The 8345-nt window shown below is 37.1% G+C and overlaps 1 pseudogene; it reads right to left on the bottom strand.

Moving 5' to 3' along the window:
- Positions 1-7176: 7176 nt before the first annotated feature.
- LOC125357580 lies at positions 7177-7677 on the bottom strand (annotated as a pseudogene).
- Positions 7678-8345: the final 668 nt, after the last annotated feature.

The following is an 8345-nucleotide window of genomic DNA, read 5'->3' as shown; positions in this document are numbered from 1 at the left end:
AGTATTTTTACTTCATTTCTCTCGTTGCGTCCTCTTCCTTTAAAAATTACTTTCCTATAAATAACACCTACACCCTTTTCTGCTAACTCTCCAGTGTCTGTCATTTTATCAATGTGCTTTCTACTGATTCTACTCTTCTCCACATTTCCACGTCACTGAAACTAAACCAAAATCACCACCCCCCCCCAATACACTTTACTCTATTCTCTTTACTACCTCCAACTTACCCTCCAGACTTACTGCCTGGACCTCCAGGCTCCATTGACTCCTGGTTATTGGATAGAGGATATCCCAGCTTAATACGAGTGAATCAAAGGGGTTCATACAGAAAGCCAGTCCTAAAAGAACTTAATATAAAAACAAGAATTGTGTATAAGGTTGTAACAGTAAATAAGTAACTACTGAATACAGGGCCCAGGATCAGATGTTATATTGAAATTGTATTCTTTAGGAACACCAAATCTAACTTTATAGACAGGTATACAAGTTATCTGTATATAATTGTGAAATTGTAAGATTTACACAACAGTGCTTGGTAAGGGCTGCTTTGGGTCTTAATCAGTGCTCACAGGTGCTGGTAGACTGGCATTCCCAATCCAAATGGGCAGAAGAAACACAAGAAAGATGGCAAATAATGAAGTCTTATCCCCCACTCAAAACAAGCAGGAAGCAGAGCAGTCAATCAAAAACATAGAAGAAAACCCCCAAAATGCTCTACAAAGTTTACTGATAAACATGATAAATGAAAAGTTTGAATCTCTTCAGTCAATTATGTTAGAGTGTGAGGAGGCAAAGCAAAAATTAATGGAGAATTTCATGGCATCCACAAATAGAAAGATAAGTGAGCTTCAAGAGTCAAATGAAAAGATAGCTACCCAACTTAAAGATTTGAGAGACAACACTCAAAACCAAAGTAATGAAGTTAATGAAGTAAAGAAGTCCATACAGGGCCTAAGAAATGACATGGAAATCATCAGGAAAGACCAGTCAGAAGGAAAAGAGATTCGAAATCAAGTAGCTAGCCTACAGTCCCGACTAACTGAAGCAGAGGATCGAATCTCAGGAGCTGAAGATTCCTTAGATTCTATGGAGAAAGATCAAAAATCAATACAAATCCAGTCCAAGCAACAAAACAGATTGCTACAGGAGATTCAAGACACAATCAGGAAGCCCAATTTAAGGATAATAGGTATTGAGGAAAACTTGGAGAAAGAAGTTAATGGGATAGGCAACCTATTTAACAGAATATTAGCTGAGAACTTCCCAAACATCCAGAAGGAAAGGCCTATACAGATACAAGAAGCATTTAGAACCCCAAATCGACCAGACCAGAATAGGACTTCCCACCGACACATTGTGATCAAAACAGCTTCAGCAGAGTGCAAGGAAAAAATACTCAAAGCTGTTCGGGCAAAGAAAACAATCACATATAAAGGAAAAGCAATCAGAATTACCCCAGACTTCTCAGCAGAGACCATGAAAGCAAGGAGAGCCTGGAATGAAGTATACCAAACTCTAAATAAAAACAACTACCAACCAAGAATTCTGTACCCCGCCAAACTCTCCTTCATAGCAGAAGGTCAAATAAAAGTCTTCCACAATAAGGAAAAACTGAAACAATATATCTCCACCAAACCAGCTTTACACAAAATCCTTAAAGATGTACTATACAGGGAAAATAATCAAGATCCCAACACAGACAGAGAAATGAACCCTAATTAGTAAACACTAGATCAAGAAATGGGAAGACACAGCTTTAAACAAGACAGTGATAATGAAAGGAACAAACGATCACCTCTCAATCCTAACTGTCAACATTAATGGACTTAATTCTCCAATCAAACGACATAGGCTCATAACTTGGATGAAAAATCAAGATCCATCTTTCTGCTGCCTCCAAGAGACACATCTATCCAGCAAAAGTAAACATCTTCTAAAAGTGAAAGGCTGGAAACAAATCTATCAAGCAAATGGCCCCCATAAGCAGGCTGGAGTTGCAATCCTAGTATCAGACAAAATTGACTTCAAATTAAAAAAGGTAAGAAGAGACAAAGAAGGTTACTACATACTAGTAAAAGGATCTCTCCAACAGGAAGAAATAACCATCCTAAATATCTACACGCCAAATGCAGGAGCACCCAACTTCATCAAACAAACACTACTGGCTCTAAAAACATTCATAGACCCAAACACATTGATAGTGGGGGACTTTAACACTCCACTATCACCTCTGGACAGATCAACACGCCAAAAACTGAACAAAGAAACCACAGAACTAAACAATTGCATAGACCAACTAGACTTAATCGACATCTACAGAATATTCCACCCAGCAAGGACAGAATACACATTCTTTTCGGCAGCACACGGAACATTCTCCAAAATAGATCACATCTTAGGGCACAAAGAAAATCTGTACAAATTCAGAAGTATCAAAATCATTCCCTGCATTCTTTCAGACCACAATGGAATAAAATTAGAGCTCAACTCATTCAGCCACCACAGAAAATCCCACAATTCATGGAGACTAAAGAACACACTGCTGAACCATCAGTGGATCATTGAAGAAATTAAAACAGAAATTCAAATGTTTATGGACTTCAACCAAGTTGAGGGCACAAAGTACCAGCTCCTTTGGGACACAGCAAAGGCAGTACTCAGAGGAAAATTTATATCTCTGAGTACATACATCAACAAACTGGAGAAACAGCAACTCAGTAATTTAAGGAAGCACCTTAATTTTCTGGAGAGAGAACAGCAAGCCAAACCCCAAGTCAATAGACGGAAGCAAATAATTAAAATCAAATCAGAATTAAATCAATTAGAGACGAAAAAAACCATCGAAAGAATCAACAAAACAAAGAGTTGGTTCTTTGAAAAAATCAACAAGATAGACAGACCCCTGGCAAACCTGACCAAAGAACGAAGGCAGCACACTCAAATAAACAAGATAAGAGATGAAACAGGTAGCATCACCACAGAAATAACCGAAATTCAGAAAATAATAAGGGACTATTTTGCAAACCTTTATGCCAACAAATTCGAGAACTTGGAAGAAATGGATGATTTCCTAGAAAAAATTGATACCCCCAAACTCAACTATGAAGACTTAAATCTTCTAAACAGACCCATATCCAGTATTGAAATAGAAACAGCAATAAATGATCTCCCATCCAAGAAAAGCCTAGGTCCAGATGGATTCACCGCAGAATTCTACAAGGCCTTCAAAACAGAACTCACTCCAATATTTCTCAAACTCTTCAATGAAATTGAAAGAGAACGTTCACTGCCAGACTCATTTTATGAAGCCAGTATAACCCTCTTCCCAAAACCAGGCAGAGACTCATCACGGAAAGAGGACTACAGACCAATCTCCCTGATGAACATAGATGCAAAAATTCTCAACAAAATTCTGGCCAATCGACTTCAACAGGTCATCAAAAAAATCATACACCACGATCAAACTGGATTGATCCCAGGGATGCAAAGCTGGTTTAATATACGCAAGTCAATTAATGTAATCCACCACATCAACCGGAGCAAGGTAAAGAACCACATGGTTTTATCGCTGGATGCGGAAAAAGCGTTCGATAAAATCCAGCACCCATTTATGCTAAAAGCCCTGGAAAAACTGGGATTCCAGGGAACATTCCTGAATATAATCAAGGCAGTTTATGACAAACCAACAGCAAGCATAACTCTAAATGGTGAAAAACTAAAGCCATTCCCTTTAAAATCAGGAACAAGGCAGGGATGTCCACTCTCTCCCCTGCTCTTCAACATAGTACTAGAATTCCTAGCCAGAGCAATTAGGCAAGAAGAGAATATAAAGGGGATCCAAATAGGAAAAGATGAAGTTAAACTTTCTCTCTTCGCAGATGACATGATCCTATACCTAAAGAATCCCATAGACTCTACCCCCAAGCTACTAGAGCTGATACAAAACTTTGGCAAAGTTGCAGGATATAAAATAAACCTTCAAAAATCAACGGCCTTTCTCTATGCTAACAACCCGAAGACCGAGGCTGAAATCAGGAAAGCAACTCCTTTTGCAATAGCCCCCAAAAACATAAAATACCTAGGAATAACCTTAACCAAAGAAGTGAAAGACCTCTTTGAAGAGAACTTTAAAAGCTTGAAAAATGAAATTAAGTCAGAACTAAGAAAATGGAAAAACCTCCCATGCTCTTGGATTGGGAGGATTAATGTAATCAAAATGGCAATATTGCCAAAGGCTATCTACAAATTCAATGCAATACCCATTAATATCCCAACACCATTCTTTAATGAAATAGAGGAAGCAATCCAGAAATTCATATGGAACAATAAAAGACCTAGAATAGCAAAAACAATCCTAAGTAGAAAGAACAGTGCTGGAGGAATTACAATTCCCAATATCAAGCTGTATTATAAAGCTATAGTAATAAAAACAGCTTGGTATTGGCATCGGAACAGGCCTGAAGACCAATGGAACAGAATTGAAGACCCAGAATTAAACCCACAGAACTATGCCTACTTAATCTTTGATAAAGGAGCTAAAACAATAGTATGGAAGAAAGATAGCCTCTTTAACAAGTGGTGCTGGCAAAACTGGCTCAACACATGCAACAAACTAAAACTAGATCCTTATATATCACCCTGCACCAAAATCAATTCCAAATGGATTAAAGACCTTGAAATCAAAACAGGCACCCTGAAGACGCTAAAGGAAGGAGTAGGAGAAACACTTGGGCTCCTTGGCGCAGGACAGAACTTCCTTAACAAAGACCCTGAAAGGCTACAAATCAAAGAAAGGTTGGACAAATGGGACTGCATCAAACTCCAGAGCTTCTGCACGGCAAAGGACATAGCTCTCAAGATAAACAGAAATCCCACAGACTGGGAGAAGATCTTTACCGGACATTCAACAGACAAAGGCCTCATCTCTAAAATATATGCAGAACTAAAAAAATTACCTTCTTCCAAAACAAAACTGCAAAGAACCAATATCCCCCTCATCAAGTGGGCTAAAGACTTACAAAGAAACTTCTCTGATGAGGAAATGAGAATGGCCAATAGACATATGAAAAACTGCTCTACATCACTGGCCATAAAAGAAATGCAAATCAAAACAACATTGAGATTCCATCTCACCCCAGCAAGAATGTCATATATCAAGAAAACTAATAATAACAATTGTTGGAGGGGATGTGGCCAAAAGGAACCCTACTTCATTGTTGGTGGGAATTTAAACTGGTTCAGCCACTCTGGCAAGCAGTATGGAGATTCCTCAGAAGGCTCAATATAGAACTCCCCTATGACCCAGCAGCCCCACTGTTGGGTATCTATCCAAAAGCCCACAAACAAAATCACAGTAATGCCACCAGCACAACAATGTTCATCGCAGCACAGTTTGTCATAGCGAGAAGCTGGAACCAACCCAGATGCCCCTCCATAGATGAATGGATCAGGAAAATGTGGTACATTTACACAATGGAATTTTATGCCTCTATCAGAAAGAATGACATTGTTCCATTTGTAAGGAAATGGAAGGACTTGGAAAAAGTTATACTAAGTGAAGTGAGCCAGACCCAAAGAAACATGGACTCTATGGCCTCCCTTATTGGGAATAATTAGTACAGGTTTAGGCAAGCCATAGCAGAGCATCACAAGGCCCAATAGCTATACCCTTAGAAACACATAAGATGATGCTAATTGAAATGAACTCCATGTTATGGAAACAAGTGATATATCACAGTTGTAACCACTTTCAACGTCCTATGTGTATGTGTAGTTTCTATGATAGATAATGTTTTGTATCACCTTCCTATGTTTGTACCTACACTATCTCTGTAATCTTATCTGAGTATATTGGAAACCGTGTTTACTGGTATTGGAAGTAGGAAATTCAAAGGGAATACCAAATTCGAGAGACACAGGGTAAAAAAAGAGAAATAACTACAAAAGCAATACTTGCAAAACTGTTTGGTGTAAGTGAACTGAACACCAGGGGGGAGGACGAAAAGGGGGGGAGGGAGGGCGGCATGAGGGACAAGGCAACAAACAGTACAAGAAATGTATCCATTGCCCAACGTATGATACTGTAACCTCTCTGTACGTCAGTTTGATAATAAAAATTTGAGGAAAAAAAAAAGATTTAAAACATTCAGAAGTGTTCACAGCCTGCCTGTCATTCAATAACTGCTTATTTTAAAATTCCATGATCATGTTATTCATTGCCAATAAATTACTATTTAGTACTACTTTATTTTGTTCTTAAAATGGGAGTGATGTCTTTCTGCACTTATTATAAATTATGAGAATTATAACTTTTGTAATTTGTCATAAAATGTGAGTATGTGGTTTGAAATCCACACTCAGCTTGAGTATAAATGTGTCTCCCCCTATGAAAAGTAATTGAAAACAAAATGGGATGCCAGCATGTGTGAGGCATTGATTTCAGATCACAGATTAATTAAATTAATTAAATTTTCTGATTCCTGTTTAAACAAATCATTGGCTTTTTAATCTTACACTTACCTCTTCTGCTTAAGAAATTACCAATTTCTATTAATGTTGTTTAACTCACACATTCCAAGTGTTTTCCCTCTATGCTTATACCTTTTACTATTCGGTGCTCACAACCCTACTGGACACTATGTTTTTCTAATATGTTTTTGCTTACCCTTACCTCATTCCATGTTTGATACTAGATGCATAAGAGATAATTCTAAGCAATGAATACCCACTTGAACTAGATGAAATCATTTTTGTATTTTAAAATTGTTTCACTTCTACATTGTTAAACTAAAACTTTTACATAGTTATATTAAATTGGTCTCTGCAGTTTCCAAACCTCCACTTAACCAAGGTCAGGCTCTACTCAAATGTTCTGTGATGTGTAGTTTTCTTTATTTTGTAATTACTTTCTTTATTTATAATACAATGAAATCATACCAGACATGGCAAACACACAAAATCAAGGAAGAAGGACATGGCAGAAAGTGAAATATAGATGAGCATAATTATCTGAGAGGTTACAGTAGGAAAATAATAAACATTTTATCCATCTCAGAGATGAAAAGAATTGAAAAGAATTGCTGGCACTGGGCCAAAAAAATGGCCACTGTAAAATCATCGGATATCGAGGAAGATGAAAGAATAAATATGCTCTTTTTTCTTTTTTTCTTTTTTTTTGGTGGAAAAATGTATATTTATAATTAGCCAGCTGGACTCAGTTTAGATGATTCCAATTTTGTTGGCAACATCTAAGGCATCATAATCAGGAGCCATTCTAACATATGCTTTCTTCTCTCCATCAGGTCTGATCAGGGTATTGACCATAGCTACACAGCCTCTTCACAGCCTGTTTGATCTGATGCTTGTTGGCCTTGACATCCACAACGAACACAAGTGTGTTGTTGTCTTCTATCTTCTTCATGGCTGACTCAGTGGTCAGGGGGAAATTGATGATAGCATAGTGACCAAGCTTGTTTCTCCTCGGGCACTCTTCCGAGGGTATTTGGGCTGTCTCTGGAGCCCCAGCGTCTTGGGCCGCAGGAAGGTGGGTGAAGTGAATATCTTCTTCTTTTTGTGGCTGTGGACACCTATCAGCACTGCCTTCTTGGCCTTCAAAGCCTTTTCCTTGGCTTCAGCTTTAGGAGGGGCCAGAGCTCCATTGTGAGTTTTCGGCACCATCTTGGTGAAAAGGAATATGCTGTTTTTTCTTAGAAAATTTAAAACTGAAGAATATCGTTTAGAACTTTGAGAGAAAACTATTCCAAAACATTTGAGTTCACCTCTGAAACTGAGATTAAGAAATAGAAGTTAGGCAGAGTGTTTGGGGGATTTATTGTTGTAATTATGAAAAACTTAAAAATGTCATTTGACATTTAATACATTGTAAATATATTAAAAATTTTAAAGCCCAAAATATGAGTCTATTATTCAGAAGAGATTCATGCATGCCATATTAATTTAAAGCTAAAGATAAGTGTTTAATAACACAGGAAATAACCTACTTAAATACATTTAACAAAATGCATTCAAATGTATAATTGAAATATTTCTAAGTAAATTCAAAATATTGCATGAAATAAAATATGTACTATTAGATAAGGAACTCCTAAGACATTTAACTATTTGTTTGGCTGTAATGGAATGATTTTATAAAGAAAAATATGATAATCTTAAATACTATTGAAATTTAAAAACTGTATTTTCATATTAATGCCCAATTGTAGGATACATGACAGAAATTTGGAAATATTAGGTTTACTGTACATATTGGATGACAAACATTACATACTAAACCACATGAAGAATTATAAAGTAATAATATATAAAAATAGTCAAGAACATAGATT

Source organism: Perognathus longimembris, chromosome 9, assembly GCF_023159225.1.
Source record: "Perognathus longimembris pacificus isolate PPM17 chromosome 9, ASM2315922v1, whole genome shotgun sequence".
NCBI classification, from domain to species: domain Eukaryota; kingdom Metazoa; phylum Chordata; class Mammalia; order Rodentia; family Heteromyidae; genus Perognathus; species Perognathus longimembris.
Note: the sequence above shows the minus strand (reverse complement) of the source record. Positions and strands in the feature narration are given on the sequence as shown.